General features: G+C 42.5%; 13 non-coding genes and 6 pseudogenes across 13 annotated transcripts; all 19 read right to left on the bottom strand.

The window, feature by feature from the left end:
• Positions 1 to 4,725: 4,725 nt before the first annotated feature.
• Positions 4,726 to 4,844, bottom strand: LOC142508427 (5S ribosomal RNA). The gene has a single exon (XR_012806639.1). It is a non-coding gene; the product is annotated as a 5S ribosomal RNA (ribosomal RNA).
• Positions 4,845 to 5,513: 669 nt separating this feature from the next.
• LOC142506379 (5S ribosomal RNA) lies at positions 5,514 to 5,632 on the bottom strand. Its single transcript, XR_012804673.1, has one exon. It is a non-coding gene; the product is annotated as a 5S ribosomal RNA (ribosomal RNA).
• Positions 5,633 to 6,316: 684 nt separating this feature from the next.
• Positions 6,317 to 6,435, bottom strand: LOC142508126 (5S ribosomal RNA). Its single transcript, XR_012806355.1, has one exon. It is a non-coding gene; the product is annotated as a 5S ribosomal RNA (ribosomal RNA).
• Positions 6,436 to 7,117: 682 nt separating this feature from the next.
• Positions 7,118 to 7,236, bottom strand: LOC142516899 (5S ribosomal RNA). The gene has a single exon (XR_012812670.1). It is a non-coding gene; the product is annotated as a 5S ribosomal RNA (ribosomal RNA).
• Positions 7,237 to 7,917: 681 nt separating this feature from the next.
• LOC142507605 (5S ribosomal RNA) lies at positions 7,918 to 8,036 on the bottom strand. The gene has a single exon (XR_012805858.1). It is a non-coding gene; the product is annotated as a 5S ribosomal RNA (ribosomal RNA).
• Positions 8,037 to 8,718: 682 nt separating this feature from the next.
• LOC142512490 (5S ribosomal RNA) lies at positions 8,719 to 8,837 on the bottom strand. Its single transcript, XR_012808847.1, has one exon. It is a non-coding gene; the product is annotated as a 5S ribosomal RNA (ribosomal RNA).
• Positions 8,838 to 9,518: 681 nt separating this feature from the next.
• On the bottom strand, positions 9,519 to 9,637 carry LOC142514936 (5S ribosomal RNA). Its single transcript, XR_012810807.1, has one exon. It is a non-coding gene; the product is annotated as a 5S ribosomal RNA (ribosomal RNA).
• Positions 9,638 to 10,319: 682 nt separating this feature from the next.
• On the bottom strand, positions 10,320 to 10,438 carry LOC142507604 (5S ribosomal RNA). The gene has a single exon (XR_012805857.1). It is a non-coding gene; the product is annotated as a 5S ribosomal RNA (ribosomal RNA).
• A 681-nt stretch (positions 10,439 to 11,119) lies between these two features.
• LOC142507198 (5S ribosomal RNA) lies at positions 11,120 to 11,238 on the bottom strand. Its single transcript, XR_012805460.1, has one exon. It is a non-coding gene; the product is annotated as a 5S ribosomal RNA (ribosomal RNA).
• A 513-nt stretch (positions 11,239 to 11,751) lies between these two features.
• Positions 11,752 to 11,870, bottom strand: LOC142509754 (5S ribosomal RNA). Its single transcript, XR_012807910.1, has one exon. It is a non-coding gene; the product is annotated as a 5S ribosomal RNA (ribosomal RNA).
• A 681-nt stretch (positions 11,871 to 12,551) lies between these two features.
• Positions 12,552 to 12,670, bottom strand: LOC142514967 (5S ribosomal RNA). The gene has a single exon (XR_012810836.1). It is a non-coding gene; the product is annotated as a 5S ribosomal RNA (ribosomal RNA).
• A 682-nt stretch (positions 12,671 to 13,352) lies between these two features.
• On the bottom strand, positions 13,353 to 13,471 carry LOC142506906 (5S ribosomal RNA). Its single transcript, XR_012805179.1, has one exon. It is a non-coding gene; the product is annotated as a 5S ribosomal RNA (ribosomal RNA).
• A 684-nt stretch (positions 13,472 to 14,155) lies between these two features.
• LOC142507355 (5S ribosomal RNA) lies at positions 14,156 to 14,274 on the bottom strand. Its single transcript, XR_012805615.1, has one exon. It is a non-coding gene; the product is annotated as a 5S ribosomal RNA (ribosomal RNA).
• Positions 14,275 to 14,958: 684 nt separating this feature from the next.
• On the bottom strand, positions 14,959 to 15,077 carry LOC142511551 (5S ribosomal RNA; annotated as a pseudogene).
• Positions 15,078 to 15,756: 679 nt separating this feature from the next.
• On the bottom strand, positions 15,757 to 15,874 carry LOC142511070 (5S ribosomal RNA; annotated as a pseudogene).
• Positions 15,875 to 16,554: 680 nt separating this feature from the next.
• On the bottom strand, positions 16,555 to 16,672 carry LOC142512206 (5S ribosomal RNA; annotated as a pseudogene).
• Positions 16,673 to 17,354: 682 nt separating this feature from the next.
• LOC142510795 (5S ribosomal RNA) lies at positions 17,355 to 17,472 on the bottom strand (annotated as a pseudogene).
• A 684-nt stretch (positions 17,473 to 18,156) lies between these two features.
• On the bottom strand, positions 18,157 to 18,275 carry LOC142512380 (5S ribosomal RNA; annotated as a pseudogene).
• A 678-nt stretch (positions 18,276 to 18,953) lies between these two features.
• On the bottom strand, positions 18,954 to 19,071 carry LOC142512012 (5S ribosomal RNA; annotated as a pseudogene).
• Between the last annotated feature and the right edge of the window lie 570 nt (positions 19,072 to 19,641).

Raw genomic sequence — 19,641 nt, 5'->3', positions numbered from 1 at the left:
GCAAGAATCTATAATAGTTATGTACTTGTTAGTATATTAATATCAATAATGTAATCAAAATCAGATAACACAAGTACAATACAATCTAATTCAATCTTATTCTCTTTTTACTGCAGTACACAATATATCACAGAATTCACTGATATCAATTCCTTTCCCCAAAAGGTACAAGGATCAATACTACAGTAATACAGACCCAGCCAGCAGATACAACATATATCAATACAACTCAGTCAAAGATAATCGTAGGGAATGCATTAGTATATATCAATACATATGCAACATAATCATAAAAGATTATTACCTGCCACTATATCATCACGTGTGTCCTGGGTCTGTTCCTCGATCACTACCACCAGATGATTCTGCTCCCTGAAATCTTCGGGAACCTCTCTGTGGACAGACTCTAGCAAAGTGTCCCTGCTGTCGACAAACATGACAACTACTAAGTACACCTCTGCATTGTTCTGTGGGATGCCTTCCTCCACAGGTTCTACAATAAACTCCGGTGTAACTCGGATTAGAACCACTGGAGCTAGATGAACCGCTCCCTAACTTCTTGAACTGTTTCTTTCGAGCTTTCAGCAAATCTTGCTTCCCACTCGTACTGTAACTATCCAATTGGAGAGGGGATTGTTGTGTCTGGGGTTGCATTGCACACAACCTTTCTTGTTGTCTAATCAGACTCGCCTCAGCTCTTTTTGCTTTATTCAAAGTATCAGCAAAATGGTAAGGTCGCTGCATATTTATCAATGCAACTATCTCTGAATTCAATCCTTTGATGAACTGCTCCATTACAGCTTCATCATTCCCAGCTATATGAGGAACAAAACGCAGTAGAGTAGAGAATTTAGCAACATATTCTTCAATATTCAGTTGGCCTTGTCTCAAATTCTCAAACTCTGCTCTCTTGTCCTCTCGGTACGATCCTGAGAAGAATCTTCGATAAAATTCAGCTTTAAAGACTTCCCACGTAATCACCGTACCCCGCTGTTCTAATAATCTTTTGGTTGTAATCCACCAACTCCTAGCGACCTCCTGTAACTGATTGGGCACCAATTTAATTCTCTGTTCGATTGGATAATCAAGTGAATCAAACAGTATCTCTATATCATCTAACCAATTCTCACACTCTTCGGAAATCTCAGTACCCCTCAAAATCGGCGGTTGAAACGATTGAAACCTCTTCATCTGTGTTTCCATCAAAGTTTCTGTCTCATCCATCTGATCAGTCGAAATACTACCCAATTCTCGAATTCTTCTTGGAGGTATATCTGATTACCACAAGGGTTAGTACCACATGATAAATCAATCTCAGTCCCTTCCTGATCAGCTTACCTTCTGATCAAGAATTGGTTCTGATTCATTTTCAAATCAGACATATTACCAAATAAACTCAGGTATTCAGGTAACATGTATTTAAAAGCAGTAAACATAATATCATGCTAGCATACACAATGCAAGTCAACATTATAAGTAGATCAAATGCTAGCAATCACATGCAGGAAAGAAAACTCAATCTACCCCGCTCATTCTCTTCTATCTCAATCTCAAGAACCTACAGTTCTAGAACCTACTGTTCTGGAACCTAATGCTCTGATACCACCTGTTGTGGGGACCCGGACGCTAATTCATTCCTTAATCGTCTTTAGGAATAATTCAAACAAATATAATAAACAGGGTCTAAATTTTTATTTTTTTTTAAATACCAAGCGGAAACGTAATGTAATTCAATTTAAATTACATATTAAACATAAATATACAAATCTTGTATTATCAACAAGAATTCAACTAGGTTCAACTATATCTCAGTGCTGAATCCTAAGTTGCTTCGAAGCCCGGATCTCCACGCTATCTAGTCCAGCCTCTTTCTCTTCTTGACCATGATCCTATCCCACCTGTTGCCATGCACACATACAAACAAGACAACAGCCGGATAACTCCGGTGAGAATTACATTCTCAGTATAAATCATGTATACATGCAATCATAAAAACAATATAAAAACATATAACAGATATGTCTAACATGTATTCAAATAAGAATATAACTTCATATCACGAATAAATCTTATTCTAAACATGTACCATTATAAGGAACATAAATCAATATGTACCATATTCAGGAACATAATCAACATGAATCAATATAACTGTCAATTAGACTCATGAATTCACATTTAAGACTAGACTCAATCCTAGTCTAGGGATCCCGGTTTCCAGAAGTTAGCATTCCCATATCGACCAACAGTAATAGAAAAAAACTCCAGTGCTATCCACGTCGATAGGGTATCGATCACCAGTAATAGAAGAAATACCAATTCTATCCACATCGATATGGTATCGATCACCAGTAATAGAAGAAGCTCGTATTCTATCCACATCGGTATAGTATCGATCACCAGTAATAGAAAGAACTCCGATTCTATCCACATCGATATGATATCGACCATCAGTAATAGAAGAAGTTATGATTCTATCCACATCGATACGGTACCGATCACAAGTAATAGAAGAAGCTCCGATTCTATCCACATCGATATAATATCGATCATCAGTAATAGAAGAAGTTATAATTCTATCCACATCGATAGCCAAACATCCGATGACAGACTTTGGCACAATCGCCAATACACTATCTTGTGACATTGTGCAATGTGTCCGTGGCGATCCCACCACTATCGGGCACTTCTGTCACAAGATTACTCGTCTAATACCTGCTGTCTATAAATCAAGAGAACAAGTACATCAATCAAATCAATACAATAAGGTAAAGTATGTGATTTAGGGAAACTCGAGCCAAACCTCACTCGAGTTGTGCAATCCCAACTCAACATTAATTTATACCTTTATCTTCTCGGTCCGATGAAGACGAAGTATCGAAGTCAACTATGTCCATACCCAATCTACTAATAACAATCGAATAGATAAAATATCAGTACATAACTCAGTTCATAACCTGTTCTGATCAATACTCAAATCAAAACATAATCGGATCAATGCCAATCGACATATGATTCCACAATACCATCTCAACCAATACCGAGTCTGATCAATATCAATCAACTGATCTTTCGACGGCATACCAATACAGTCTCGATAACCCCGTCAGTCCCAACATCACAGATATAATACCAGAACTCATAATCACTATCAATATAACTCATAATTTCAACGATAATATAAATCTGATATCGATTCTCAATCAAATCAACTCCAAAATTCATAACAATTCCATAATCAGTCCGTTTCTTAATCTGACTTCGATTCTATGATGTCTAACATGTCAAGAACATCATATATGAATTCCATTCAATTCTGGCAATATCATAATTTCAAGACATATCCAAACGTAGTAAAACTTACGTCCAGTTGTAGCCTACGTCGTTAGGAACTCGGTACTGAAGTCGAATTTAAAATCAGATCAGCGGATCTTTCACAATCCTACATTTACGATCAAAGAATTGAAAATTCCTCAAGCTTTCCCTCGGTTTCCTTTTCTTCCTCTGAATCAATTTGTGTAATGTATATATATATACACACGTTGCACTCCGAGAGACAAATGTCGATTTTTCGTGATGCATGCCTGGCGCATATGCGCGCCCAAGTCCCGCGCATATGCGCCGAACGTTCTGTCCGAACTTACAGCAAGTCGCGCATATGCGCGACGTCCTTCCGCGCATGTGCGCGACATTCTCTGGATCGAGTCGTACCGATACACCTCCTCGCGCATATGCGCGCCCTATCTCGCGCATATGCGCGAGGTCCTCTGCCTTCGCCATGAGCTGCTCGCGCATATGCGCGTCTTTCTTCGCGCATATGCGCGTCTTTCTTCGCGCATGTGCGCGCAAGGTTCTGTCTACCTCGCGCATGTGCGCCCATCACGTCGCGCATGTGCGCGAGGACTCTTTCTTGCTCCTCATTTTGATTTTCTTTCGTCTTTCCCGGTCTGGTCCGTTCCATCTATAATCATATCAATTATCACCAATAGATTATAATAATTATCGCAAAATCCTTTTAGATTAACCGGATAAATTTCTCGGGCCTTACAAGTGGGATGTTTATTATTATATCTTTCGAGTACGTGTGGAGCGGGCGGCAATGGACAAAATGCGGCACTACTCTCGCCCAATCAGAACCATGAAGTTAAGCGTTCTGGCGCGATGGCAGAGCTAGGATGGGTGACCTCCCTGTGAAGTCCCCGTGTCGCGATCGTTTACGTAAATTATAGCTAAAAAAGTCGAAATAATTATTTTTAATGAGTTAACCGTCTCCAGAGTAATCTGCGTCATACCCTTTCGCACAGAACCGGCTCACGACACAAAAAATCGCTAAATGTTCTCAGAAAATAGAAAAAAAAAATAAGAAGAAGAAAATAGCGAATGTAAATCTATTATTATGCCTGGGATACGATAAAATGAAACCAAAATCGAATTTCGGACTTCCTAAACGGATTTCTCGAGGAAACGGAAGCTTAACAGAAGAGGAAAATCGCAAATTAGAGGGTCTTAGAGAAGGAATTCGGCTAAAATCTCGCCAGCTCATTGCAAAGTAATGAGTCTCGTTCGTTTGCCCGTTTACAATCAAATTAGGCTACAATTTTGTCGAAATACGGCAGTGCCCGAGCTACGTTGATTTCACGTCTTATCTGGTCCCGGTCGAGATTCAGAGGATTTGAGCAGAAAATCGTCTGTCAACAAGTAATCAAAAATAGAAAAACACGAAAAGGGGTACAACACGAGGACTTCCCAGGGGGTCATCCATCCTAGTACTGCTCTTGCCCAAGCACGCTTAACTTCGGAGTTCTGATGGAATCCGGTGCATTATTGCTCGTATGATCGCACCCGACATTGTGTGGGATGTTTATTCTTATATCCTAGAGGACGTGTGGAGCGGGCGGCGATAGACAACACGCGGCAGTGCTCTCGCCCAATCAGAACCATGAAGTTAAGCGTTTTGGCGCGATGGTAGAGCTAGGATGGGTGACCTCCCTGGGAAGTCCTCGTGTCGCGACCGTTTACGTAAATTATGGATAAAACAGTCGAAATAATTGTTTTTAATGAGTTAACCGTCTCCGGAATAATCTACTTAATACGCTTCCGCACAGAACCGGCTCACGACAACAAAAATCGCTAAATGTTCCTAGAAAATAGAAAAAAAATAAGAAGAAGAAAATAGCGAATGTAAAGCTATTATTATGCCTGGGATACGATAAAATGAAACCGGAATCGAATTTCGGACTTCCTAAGCGAATTTCTCAAGGAAAGCGAAGCGGAAAATCGCAAATTAGAGGGTCTTAGAGAAGGAATTCGGCTAAAATCTCGCCAGCTCATTGAGAAGTAATGAGTCTCGTTCGTTTGCCCGTTTACAATCAAATTAGGCTACAATTTTGTCCAAATCCGGCAGTGCCCGAGCTACGTTGATTTCACTTCTTATCTGGTCCCGATCGGGATTCAGATGATTTGAGCCGAAAATTGTTTGTCATCAAGTAATCAAAAATAGAAAAATACGAAAACGGGTGCAACACGAGGACTTCCCAGAGGGTCTCTCATCCTAGTACTGCTCTCGCCCAAGCATGCTTAACTTCGGAGTTCTGATGGGATCCGGTGCATTAGTGTTGGTATGATCGCACCCGACATTGAGTGGGATGTTTATTCTTATATCCCTCGAGTACGTGTGGAGCGGGCGGCGATGGAAAACACGTGGCACTGATCTCGCCGAATCAGAACCATGAAGTTAAGCTTTCTGGCGCGATGGAAGAGCTAGGATGGGTGACATCCCTGGGAAGTCCTCGTGTCGCGACCGTTTACGTAAATTATGGCTAAAACAGTCGAAATAATTGTTTTTAATGAGTTAACCGTCTCCGGAGTAATCTGTGTCATACCCTTCCGTACAGAATCGGCTCACGACAACAAAAATCGCTAAATGTTCCATGAAAATAGAAGAAAAAATAAGAATAAGAAAATAGGGAATGTAAAGCTATTATTATGCCTGGGATACGATAAAATGAAACCGGAAGCGAATTTCGGACTTCCTAAGCGGATTTCTCGAGTAATCGGAAGCTTAACAGAATCGGAAAATCGCAAATTAGAGGGTCTTAGAGAAGGAATTCGGATAAAATCTCGCCAGCTCATTGCGAAGTAATGAGTCTCGTTCGTTTGCCCGTTTACAATCAAATTAGGCTACAATTTTGTCCAAATCCGGCAGTGCCCGAGCTACGTTGATTTCACATGTCTTCTCTGGTCCTGATCGAGATTCAGATTATTTGAGCCGAAAATCGTCTGTCAATAAGTAATCAAAAATAGAAAAACACGAAAAGGGGTGCAACACGAGAACTTCCCAAAGAGACACCCATCCTGGTACTGCTCTCGCCCAAGCACGCTTAACTTCGGAGTTATGATGGAATACGGTGTATTAGTGCTGGTATGATTGCACCCGACATTGAGTGGTATGTTTATTCTTATATCCCTCGAGTACGTGTGGAGAGAGCGGCGATAGACAACACGCGGCACTGCTCTCGCCCAATCAGAACAATGAAGTTAAGCGTTCTGGCGCAATGGAAGAGCTAGGATGGGTGACATCCCTGGGAAGTCCTCGTGTCGCGACCGTTTACGTAAATTATGGCTAAAACAGTTGAAATAATTGTTTTTAATGAGTTAACCGTCTCCGGAGTAATCTCCGTCATACCCTTCCGCACAGAACCGGCTCACGACAACAAAAATCGCTAAATGTTCCATGAAAATAGAAAAAAAAATAAGAATAAGAAAATAGGGAATGAAAAGCTATTATTATGCCTGGGATACGATAAAATGAAATCGGAAGCGAATTTCGGACTTCCTAAGCGGATTTCTCGAGTAATCGGAAGCTTAACAGAATCGGAAAATCGCAAATTAGAGGGTCTTAGAGAAGGAATTCGGATAAAATCTCGCCAGCTCATTGCGAAGTAATGAGTCATGTTCGTTTGCCCGTTTACAATCAAATTAGGCTACAATTTTGTCCAAATCCGGCAATGCCTGAGCTACGTTGATTTCACGTCTTATCTGGTCCCGATCGGGATTCAGATGATTTGAGCCAAAAATTGTCTGTCAACAAGTAATCAAAAATAGAAAAATACGAAAAGGGGTGCAACACGATGACTTCCCAGAGGGTCTCCCATCCTAGTACTGCTCTCGCCCAAGCATGCTTAACTTCGGAGTTCTGATTGGATCCGGTGCATTAGTGCTGGTATGATCGCACCCGACATTGAGTGCGATGTTTATTCTTATATCCCTCGAGTACGTGTGGAGCGGGCGGCGATGGAAAACACGTGGCACTGCTCTCGCCGAATCAGAACCATGAAGTTAAGCTTTCTGGCGCGATGGAAGAGCTAGGATGGGTGACATCCCTGGGAAGTCCTTGTGTCGCGACCGTTTACGTAAATTATGGCTAAAACAGTCGAAATAATTGTTTTTAATGAGTTAACCGTCTCCGGAGTAATCTCCGTCATACCCTTCCGCACAGAACCGGTTCACGACAAAAAAAATCGCTAAATGTTCCCCGAAAATAGAAAAAAAATAAGAATAAGAAAATAGGGAATGTAAAGCTATTATTATGCCTGGGATACGATAAAATGAAACCGGAAGCGAATTTCGGACTTCCTAAGCGGATTTGTCGAGTAATCGGAAGCTTAACAGAATCGGAAAATCGCAAATTAGAGGATCTTAGAGAAGGAATTCGGCTAAAATCTCGCCAGCTCATTGCAAAGTAATGAGTCTCGTTCGTTTGCCCGTTTACAATCAAATTAGGCTACAATTTTGTCGAAATACGGCAGTGCACGAGCTACATTGATTTCACGTCTTATCTGGTCCCGGTCGAGATTCAGAGGATTTGAGCAGAAAATCGTTTGTTAACAAGTAATCAAAAATAGAAAAACACAAAAAGGGGTAAAACACGAGGACTTCGCAGGGGGTAACCCATCCTAGTACTGCTCTCGCCCAAGCACGCTTAACTTCGGAGTTCTGATGGGATCCGGTGCATTATTGCTGGTATGATCGCAACCGACATTGTGTGGGATGTTTGTTCTTATATCCCTCAAGTACGTGTGGAGCGGGCCACGATGGAAAACACGCGGCACTGCTCTCGCCCAATCAGAACCATGAAGTTAAGCTTTCTGGAGCGATGGCAGAGCTAGGATGGGTGACCGTCCTGGGAAGTCCTCGTGTCGCGACCGTTTACGTAAATTAAGGCTAAAACAGTCGAAATAATTGCTTTTAATGAGTTAACTGTCTCCGGAGTAATCTGCGTCATGCCCTTCCGCATTAAACCGGCTCACGACAACAAAAATCGCTAAAAGTTCCCAGAAAATAGAAAAAAAAATAAGAATATGAAAATAGTGAATGTATAGCTATTATTATGCCTGGGATACGTTAAAATAAAACCGAAATCGAATTTCGGACTTCCTAAGCGGATTTCTCGAGGAACCGGAAGCTTAACAGAAGCGGAAAATCGCAAATTAGAGGGTCTTAGAGAAGGAATTCGGCTAAAATCTCGTCAGCTCTTTGCGGAGTAATGAGTCTCGTTCGTTTGCCCGTTTACAATCAAATTAGGCTACAATTTTGTCCAAATCCGGCAGTGCCCGAGCTACGTTGATTTCACGTCTTATCTGGTCCCGATCGGGATTCAGATGATTTGAGCCGAAAATTGTCCGTCAACAAGTAATCAAAAATACAAAAATACGAAAAGGGGTGCAACACGAGGACTTCCCAGAGGGTCTCCCATCCTAGTACTGCTCTCGCCCAAGCATGCTTAACTTCGGAGTTCTGATGGGATCCGGTGCATTAGTGCTGGTATGATCGCACCCGACATTGAGTGGGATGTTTATTCTTATATCCCTCGAGTACGTGTGGAGTGGGCGGCTATGGACAACACGTGGCACTGCTCTCGCCGAATCAGAACCATGAAGTTAAGCTTTCTGGCGCGATGGAAGAGTTAGGATGGGTGACATCCCTGGGAAGTTCTCGTGTCGCGATCATTTACGTAAATTATGGCTAAAACAGTCGAAATAATTGTTTTTAATGAGTTAACCGTCTCCGGAGTAATCTCTGCCATACCCTTCCGCACAGAACCGGCTCACGACAACAAAAATCTCTAAATGTTCCATGAAAATAGAAAAAAAATAAGAATAAGAAAATAGGGAATGTAAAGTTATTATTATGCCTGGGATACGATAAAATGAAACCGGAAGCGAATTTCGGACTTCCTAAGCGGATTTCTCAAGTAATCGGAAGATTAACAGAATCGGAAAATCGCAAATTAGAGGGTCTTAGAGAAGGAATTCGGCTAAAATCTCGCCAGCTCATTGTGAAGTAATGAGTCTCGTTCGTTTGCCCGTTTACAATCAAATTAGGCTACAATTTTGTCCAAATCCGGCAGTGCCTGAGCTACGTTGATTTCACGTCTTATCTGGTCCCGATCGGGATTCAGATGATTTAAGCTGAAAATTGTCTGTCAACAAGTAATCAAAAATAGAAAAATACGAAAATGGGTGCAACACGAGGACTTCCCAAAGGGTCTCCCATCCTAGTATTGCTCTCGCCCAAGCATGCTTAACTTCGGAGTTCTGATGGGATCCGGTGCATTAGTGCTGGTATGATCGCACCCGACATTTAGTGGGATGTTTATTCTTATATCCCTCGAGTACGTGTGGAGCGGGCGGCGATGGACAACACGTGGCACTGCTCTCGCCGAATCTGAACCATGAAGGTAAGCTTTCTGGCGCGATGGAAGAGCTAGGATGGGTGACATCCCTGGGAAGTCCTCGTGTCGCGACCGTTTACGTAAATTATGGCTAAAACAGTCGAAATAATTGTTTTTAATGAGTTAACCGTCTCCGGAGTAATCTGCGTCATACCCTTCAGCACAGAACCGGCTCACGACAACAAAAATCGCTAAATGTTTAATGAAAATAGAAAAAAAAATAAGAATAAGAAAATAGGGAATGTAAAGCTATTATTATGCCTGTGATACGATAAAATGAAACCGGAAGCGAATTTCGGACTTCCTAAGTGGATTTCTCGAGGAATCGGAAGCTTAACAGAATCGGAAAATCGCAAATTAGAGGATCTTAGAGAAGGAATTCGGCTAAAATCTCGCCAGCTCATTGCAAAGTAATGAGTCTCGTTCGTTTGCCCGTTTACAATCAAATTAGGCTACAATTTTGTCGAAATACGGCAGTGCACGAGCTACATTGATTTCACGTCTTATCTGGTCCCGGTCGAGATTCAGAGGATTTGAGCAGAAAATCGTTTGTTAACAAGTAATCAAAAATAGAAAAACACAAAAAGGGGTAAAACACGAGGACTTCGCAGGGGGTAACCCATCCTAGTACTGCTCTCGCCCAAGCACGCTTAACTTCGGAGTTCTGATGGGATCCGGTGCATTATTGCTGGTATGATCGCAACCGACATTGTGTGGGATGTTTGTTCTTATATCCCTCAAGTACGTGTGGAGCGGGCCACGATGGAAAACACGCGGCACTGCTCTCGCCCAATCAGAACCATGAAGTTAAGCTTTCTGGAGCGATGGCAGAGCTAGGATGGGTGACCGTCCTGGGAAGTCCTCGTGTCGCGACCGTTTACGTAAATTAAGGCTAAAACAGTCGAAATAATTGCTTTTAATGAGTTAACCGTCTACGGAGTAATCTGCGTCATACCCTTCCGCACAGAACCGGCTCACGACAACAAAAATTGCTAAATGTTTACAGAAAATAGAAAAAAAATAAGAATAAGAAAATAGCGAATGTAAAGCTATTATTATGCCTGGGATTCGATAAAATGAAATCGGAATCGAATTTCGGACTTCCTAAGCGGATTTCTCGAGGAAACGGAAGCTTAACAGAAGCGGAAAATCGCAAATTAGAGGGTCATAGAGAAGAAATTCGGATAAAATCTCGCCAGCTCATTGCGGATTAATGAGTTTCGTTCGTTTACCCGTTTACAATCAAATTAGGCTACAATTTTGTCCAAATCCGGCAGTGCCCGAGCTACGTTGATTTCACGTCTTATCTGGTCCCGATCGAGATTCAGATGATTTGAGCCGAAAATTGTATGTCAACAAGTAATCAAAAATATAAAAACACGAAAAGGGATGCAACACAAGGACTTCCCAGGGGGTCACCCATCCTAGTACCGCTCTCGCCCAAGCACACTTAATTTCGGAGTTTTGACGGGATCCGGTGCATAAGTGCTGGTATGATCGCACCCGACATTGAGTTTGATGTTTATTCTTATATCCCTCGAGTGCGTGTCAAGCGGGCGGCAATGGACAACACGCCGCACTCCTCTCGCCCAATCAGAACCATTAAGTTAAGCGTTCTGGCGCGATGGAAGAGCTAAGAAGGGTGACCTCCTTGGGAACTCCTCGTGTCGCGACCGTTTACGTAAATTATGGCTAAAAAAGTCAAAATAATTGTTTTTAATGAGTTAACCGTCTCCGGAGTAATCTGCGTCCTACCCTTCCGCACAGCACCGGCTCACGACAACAAAAATCGCTAAATGTTCCCAGAAAATAGAAAAAAATAAGAAAAAGAAAATAGCGAATGTAAAGCTATTATTATGTCTGGGATACGATAAAATGGAACAGGAATCAAATTTCGGACTTCCTAAGCAGATTTCTCGAGGAAACGGAAGCTTAACAGAACCGAAAAATCGCAAATTAGAGGGTCTTAGAGAATGAATTCGGCTAAGACCGTTTACAATAAAATTAGGCTACGAAAAGGGATGCAACACGAGGACATCCCAGGGGGTCACCCATCCAAGTACTGCTCTCGCCAAAGCAAGCTTAACTTCGGAGTTCTGATGGGATCCAATGCATTAGTGCTGGTATTATCGCACCCGACATTGAGTGGGATGTTTATTCTTATATCCCTCGAGTACGTGTGGAGCGGGCGACGATGGACAACACGCGGCACTGCTCTCGCCCAATCAGAACCATGAAATTAAGCGTTCTGGCGCGATGGCAGAGCTAGGATGGGTGACGTCCCTGGGAAGCCCTCGTGTCGCGACCGTTTACGTAAATTATGGCTAAAACAGTCGAAATAATTGTTTTTAATGAGTTAACCGTCTCCGGAGTAATCTGCGTCATACCCTTTCGCACAGCACCGGCTCACGACAACAAAAATCGCTAAATGTTCCCAGAAAATAGAAAAAAATTAGAAGAAGTAATAGGGAATGTAAAGCTATTATTATTCCTGAGATACGATAAAATGGAACTGGAATCGAATTTCAGACTTTCTAAGTGGATTTCTCTAGGAAACGGAAGCTTAACAGAAGCGAAAAATCGCAAATTAGAGGGTCTTAGAGAAGGAATTCGGCTAAAATCTCACCAGCTCAATGCGGAGTAATGAGTCTCGTTCGTTTGCCCGTTTACAATCAAATTAGCCTACAATTTTGTCCAAATCCGGCAGTGCCTGAGCTGCGTTGATTTCACATGTCTTATCTGGTCCCGATCGAGATTCAAATGATTTGAGCCGAAAATTGTCTGTCAACAAGTAATCAAAAATATAAAAACACGAAAAGAGATGCAACACGAGGACTTCCCAGGGGGTCACATATCCTAGTACTGCTCTCGCCCAAGCACGCTTAACTTCGGAGTTCTGATGGGATCCGGTGCATTAGTGCTGGTATGATCGCACCTGACATTGAGTTTTATGTTTATTCTTATATCCCTCGAGTACGTGTGGAGCGGGCGGCAATGGACAACACGCGGCACTGCTCTCGCCCAATCAGAACCATGAAGTTAAGCGTTCTGGCGCGATAGCAAACCTAGGATGGGTGACCTTCCTTAGAAGTCCTCGTGTCGCGACCTTTTACGTAAATTATGGCTAAAACAGTCGAAATAATTGTTTTTAATGAGTTAACCGTCTCCGGAGTAATCTGCGTCATATCCTTCCGCACAGCACCGGCTCACGACAACAAAAATCGCTAAATGTTCCCAGAAAATAGAAAAAAATAATAAGAACAAAATAGCGAATGTAAAGCTATTATTATGCTTGAGATACGATAAAATAGAACTGGAATCTAATTTCGGACTTCCTAAGAGGATTTCTCGAAGAAACAGAAGCTTAACAGAAGCGGAAAATCTCAAACTAGAGGGTCTTAGAGAAGGAATTCGTCTAAAATCTCGCCAGCTCATTGCGGAGTAATGAGTCTCGTTCGTTTGCCCGTTTACTATCAAATTAGCCTACAAATTTTTCCAAATCCGGTAGTGCCCGAGCTACGTTGATTTCACATGTCTTCTGTGGTACTGATCGAGAGTCAGATGATTTGAGCCGAAAATCGTCTGTCAACAAGTAATCAAAAATAGAAAAACACGAAAAGGGGTGCAACATGAGGACTTCCCTGGGGGTCACCCATCCAAGTACTGCTCTCGCCCAAACACACTTAACTTTGGAGTTCTGATGGGATCCGGTGTATTAGTGGTGGTATGATCGCACCCGACATTGAGTGGGATGTTTATTCTTATATCCCTCGAGTACGTGTGGAGCGGGCGGCGATGGACAACACGCGTCACTGCTCTCGCCCAATCAGAACCATGAGGTTAATCGTTCTGGCGCGATGGCAGATCTAGGATGGGTGACCTCCCTGTGAAGTCCTCGTGTCGCGACCGTTTACGTAAATTATGGAAAAAACAGTTAAAATAATTGTTTTTAATGAGTTAACTGTCTCAGGAGTAATCTGCGTCATACCCTTCCGCACAGAACCGGCTCACGACAACAAAAATCGCTAAATGTTCCCAGAAAATAGAAAAAAAAATAAGAATAAGAAAATAGCGAATGTAAAGCTATTATTATGACTTGGATACGATAAAATGGAACCGGAATCGAATTTTGTACTTATTAAGCTGATTTTTTGAGGAAACGGAAGCTTAACAGAAGCGGAAAATCGCGAATTAGAGGGTCTTAGAGAAGGAATTCGGCTAAAACCTCGCCAGCTCATTGCGGAGTAATGTGTCTCGTTCGTTTGCCCGTTTACAATCAAATTAGCCTACAAATTTTTCCAAATCCGGTAGTGCCCGAGCTACGTTGATTTCACATGTCTTCTGTGGTACTAATCGAGAGTCAGATGATTTGAGCCGAAAATCGTCTGTCAACAAGTAATCAAAAATAGAAAAACACGAAAAGGGGTGCAACATGAGGACTTCCCTGGGGGTCACCCATCCAAGTACTGCTCTCGCCCAAACACACTTAACTTTGGAGTTCTGATGGGATCCGGTGTATTAGTGGAGGTATGATCGCACCCGACATTGAGTGGGATGTTTATTCTTATATCCCTCGAGTACGTGTGGAGCGGGCGGCGATGGACAACACGCGGCAAAGCTCTCGCCCAATCAAAACCATGAAGTTAATTGTTATGGCGCGATGGTGGAGCTAGGATGGGTGACCTCCCTGAGATGTCCTCGTGTCGCGACCGTTTACGTAAATTATGGATAAAACAGTCGAAATAATTGTTTTTAATGAGTTAACCGTCTCCAGAGAAATCTGCGTCATACCCTTTCGCATAGAACCGGCTCACGACAACAAAAATCGCTAAATGTTCCTAGAAAATAGAAAAAAAAATAAGAAGAAGAAAATAGCGAATGTAAAGCTATTATTATGGCGGGGATATGATAAAAAGGAACAAGAATCAAATTTCGGAATTCCTAAGCGGATTTCTTGAGGAAACGGAAGCTTAACAAAAGCGGAAAATCGCAATTTAGAGGGCGTTAGAGAAGGAATTCGGCTTAAATCTCGCCAGCTTATTGCGGAGTAATGAGTCTCGTTCGTTTGCCCGTTTACAATTAAATTAGCCTAGAATTTTGTCCAAATCCGGCAGTGCCTGAGCTACGTTGATTTCACATGTCTTCTCTGGTCCTGATCGAGATTCGGATGATTTGAGCCGAAAATCGTTTGTCAACAAGGAATCAAAAATAGAAAAACACGAAAAGGGGTGCAACATAAGGACTTCCCAGGGGGTCACCCATCGTAGTATTGCTCTCGACCAAGCACGCTTAACTTCAGAGTTCTGATGGGATCCGGTGTATTAGTTCTCGTATGATCGCACCGACATTGAGTGGGATGTTTATTCTTATATCCCTCGAATACGTTTGGAGCGGGCGGCGATGGACAACACGCGGCACTGGTCTCGCCCATTCAGAACAATTAAGTTAAGCGTTCTGGCGCGATGGCAGAGCTAGGATGGGTGACCTCCCTGGAAAGCCCTCGTGTCGCGACCATTTACGTAAATTATGGCTAAAACAGTTGAAATAATTTTTTTTAATGAGTTAACCGTCTCCGGAGTAATCAGCGTCATACCCTTCCGCACATAACCGGCTCACGACAACAAAAATCGCTAAATGTTCCCAGAAAATAAAAAAAAATAAGTATAAGAAAATAACGAATGTAATGCTATTATTATGCCTGGGATACGATAAAATAAAACCGGAATCGAATTTTAGACTTCGTAAGCGGATTTCTCGAGGAAACGGAAGCTTAACAGAAGCGGAAAATCGCAAATTAGAGGGTCTTAGAGAAGGAATTCGGCTAAAATCTCGCCAGCTCATTGCAAAGTAACGAGTCTCGTTCGTTTGCCCGTTTACAATCAAATTAGCCTACAATTTTGTCCAAATACGGCAGTGCCCGAGCTACGTTGATTTCACGTATTATCTTGTCCCGGTCGAGATTCAGATTATTTGAGCCGAAAATCGTCTGTCAATAAGTAATCCAAAATAGAAAAACATGAAAAGGGGTGCAAACGAGGACTTCCCAAGGGGTCACCCATCCAAGTACTGCTCTCGTCTAAACACGCTTAACTTCGAAGTTCTTATGGGATCCGCTGTATTAGTGCTGGTATGATCGCACCCGACATTGAGTGGGATGTTTATTCTTATATCCCTCGACAACGTGTAGAGCGGGCGGCGATGGACAACACGCGGCACTGGTCTCGCCCAATCAGAACAATTAAGTTAAGCGTTCTGGCGCGATGGCAGAGCTAGGATGGGTGACCTCCTTGGAAAGCCATCGTGTTGCGACCATTTTCGTAAATTATGGCTAAAAAAGTCGAAATAATTGTTTTTAATGAGTTAACCGTCTATGGAGTAATCTGCGTCATACCCTTCCGCACAGAACCGGCTCACGACAACAAAAATCGCTAAATGTTCCAAGAAAATAGAAAAAAATAAGAATAAGAAAATAGCGAAAGTAATGCTATTATTATGCCTGGGATACGATAAAATGAAACCGGAATCGAATTTTAGACTTCGTAAGCGGATTTCTCGAGGAAACGGAAGCTTAACAGAAGCGGAAAATCGCAAATTAGAGGGTCTTAGAGAAGGAATTCGGCTAAAATCTCGCCAGCTCATTGCAAAGTAACGAGTCTCGTTCGTTTGCCCGTTTACAATCAAATTAGCCTACAATTTTGTCCAAATACGGCAGTGCCCGAGCTACGTTGATTTCACGTATTATCTTGTCCCGGTCGAGATTCAGATTATTTGAGCCGAAAATCGTCTGTCAATAAGTAATCAAAAATAGAAAAACACGAAAAGGGGTGCAAACGAAGACTTCCCAGGGGGTCACCCATCCAAGTACTGCTCTCGTTTAAACACGCTTAACTTCGAAGTTCTTATGGGATCCGCTGTATTAGTGCTGGTATGATCGCACCCGACATTGAGTGGGATGTTTATTCTTATATCCCTCGACTACGTGTGGAGCGGGCGGCGATGGACAACACGCGGCACTGGTCTCGCCCAATCAGAATAATTAAGTTAAGCGTTCTGGCGCGATGGCAGAGCTAGGATGGGTGACCTCCTTGGAAAGCCATCGTGTTGCGACCATTTACGTAAATTATGGCTAAAAAAGTCGAAACAATTGTTTTTAATGAGCTAACCGTCTATGGAGTAATCTGCGTCATACCCTTCCGCAGAGAACCGGCTCACGACAACAAAAATCGCTAAATGTTCCAAGAAAATAGAAAAAAATAAGAATAAGAAAATAGCGAATGCAATGCTATTATTATGCCTGGGATACGATAAAATGAAACTGGAATCGAATTTCGGACTTCCTAAGCCAATTTCTCGAGGAAACGGAAGCTTAACAGAAGCGGAAAATCGCAAATTAAAGGGTCTTAGAGAAGGAATTCGGCTAAAATCTCGCCAGCTCATTGCGGACTAATGAGTCTCGTTCGTTTGTCCGTTTACAATCAAATTAGCCTACAATTTTGTCCAAATCCGGCAGTGCCCGAGCTACGTTGATTTCACATGTCTTCTCTGGTCCCGGTCGAGAGTCAGATGATTTGAGCCGAAAATCGTCTGTCAACAAGTAATCAAAAATAGAAAAACACGAAAAGGGGTGCAAACGAGGACTTCCCAGGGGGTCACCCATCCATGTACTGCTCTCGCCCAAGCGCGCTAAACTTCGTAGTTCTGATGGGATCCGGTGTATTAGTGCTGGTATGATCGCACCCGACATTGAGTGGGATGTTTATTCTTATATCCCTCGACTACGTGTGGAGCGGGCGGCGATGGACAACACGCGGCACTGCTCTCGCCCAATCAAAACCACGAAGGTCATTGTTATGGCGCGATGGTGGAGCTAGGATGGGTGACCTCCCTGAGATGTCCTCGTGTCGCGACCGTTTACGTAAATTATGGATAAAACAGTCGAAATAATTGTTTTTATTGAGTTAACCGTCTCCGGAGAAATCTGCGTCATACCCTTTCGCATAGAACCGGCTCACGACAACAAAAATCGCTAAATGTTCCCAGAAAATAGAAAAAAAAATAAGAAGAAGAAAATAGCGAATGTAAAGCTATTATTATGGCGGGGATATGATAAAAAGGAACAAGAATCAAATTTCGGAATTCCTAAGCGGATTTCTTGAGGCAACGGAAGCTTAACAAAAGCGGAAAATCGCAATTTAGAGGGCGTTAGAGAAGGAATTCGGCTTAAATCTAGCCAGGTTATTGCCGAGTAATGAGTCTCGTTCGTTTGCCCGTTTACAATTAAATTAGCCTAGAATTTTGTCCAAATCCGGCAGTGCCTGAGCTACGTTGATTTCACATGTCTTCTCTGGTCCTGATCGAGATTCGGATGATTTGAGCCGAAAATCGTTTGTCAACAAGTAATCAAAAATAGAAAAACACGAAAAGGGGTGCAACATAAGGACTTCCCAGGGGGTCACCCATCGTAGTATTGCTCTCGACAAAGCACGCTTAACTTCAGAGTTCTGATGGGATCCAGTGTATTAGTTATCGTATGATTGCACCGACATTGAGTGGGATGTTTATTCTTATATCCCTCGAATACGTTTGGAGCGGGCGGCGATGGACAACACGCGGCACTGGTCTCGCCCATTCAGAACAATTAAGTTAAGCGTTCTGGCGCGATGGCAGAGCTAGGATGGGTGACCTCCCTGGAAAGCCCTCGTGTCGCGACCATTTACGTAAATTATGGCTAAAACAGTTGAAATAATTTTTTTTAATGAGTTAACCGTCTCCGGAGTAATCAGCGTCATACCCTTCCGCACATAACCGGCTCACGACAACAAAAATCGCTAAATGTTCCCAGAAAATAAAAAAAATAAGTATAAGAAAATAACGAATGTAATGCTATTATTATGCCTGGGATACGATAAAATAAAACCGGAATCGAATTTTAGACTTCGTAAGCGGATTTCTCGAGGAAACGGAAGCTTAACAGAAGCGGAAAATCGCAAATTAGAGGGTCTTAGAGAAGGAATTCGGCTAAAATCTCGCCAGCTCATTGCAAAGTAACGAGTCTCGTTCGTTTGCCCGTTTACAATCAAATTAGCCTACAATTTTGTCCAAATACGGCAGTGCCCGAGCTATGTTGATTTCACGTATTATCTTGTCCCGGTCGAGATTCAGATTATTTGAGCCGAAAATCGTCTGTCAATAAGTAATCAAAAATAGAAAAACACGAAAAGGGGTGCAAACGAGGACTTCCCAAGGGGTCACCCATCCAAGTACTGCTCTCGTCTAAACACGCTTAAATTCGAAGTTCTTATGGGATCCGCTGTATTAGTGCTGGTATGATCGCACCCGACATTGAGTGGGATGTTTATTCATATATCCCTCGACAACGTGTATAGCGGGCGGCGATGGACAACACGCGGCACTGGTCTCGCCCAATCAGAACAATTAAGTTAAGCGTTCTGGCGCGATGGCAGAGCTAGGATGGGTGACCTCCTTGGAAAGCCATCGTGTTGCGACCATTTTCGTAAATTATGGCTAAAAAAGTCGAAATAATTGTTTTTAATGAGTTAACCGTCTATGGAGTAATCTGCGTCATACCCTTCCGCACAGAACCGGCTCACGACAACAAAAATCGCTAAATGTTCCAAGAAAATAGAAAAAAATAAGAATAAGAAAATAGCAAAAGTAATGCTATTATTATGCCTGGGATACGATAAAATGAAACCGGAATCGAATTTTAGACTTCGTAAGCGGATTTCTCGAGGAAACGGAAGCTTAACAGAAGCGGAAAATCGTAAATTAGAGGGTCTTAGAGAAGGAATTCGGCTAAAATCTCGCCAGCTCATTGCAAAGTAACGAGTCTCGTTCGTTTGCCCGTTTACAATCAAATTAGCCTACAATTTTGTCCAAATACGGCA

This window comes from Primulina tabacum, chromosome 10, assembly GCF_025594145.1.
Source record: "Primulina tabacum isolate GXHZ01 chromosome 10, ASM2559414v2, whole genome shotgun sequence".
Taxonomy (NCBI): Eukaryota; Viridiplantae; Streptophyta; class Magnoliopsida; order Lamiales; family Gesneriaceae; genus Primulina; species Primulina tabacum.
Note: the sequence above shows the minus strand (reverse complement) of the source record. Positions and strands in the feature narration are given on the sequence as shown.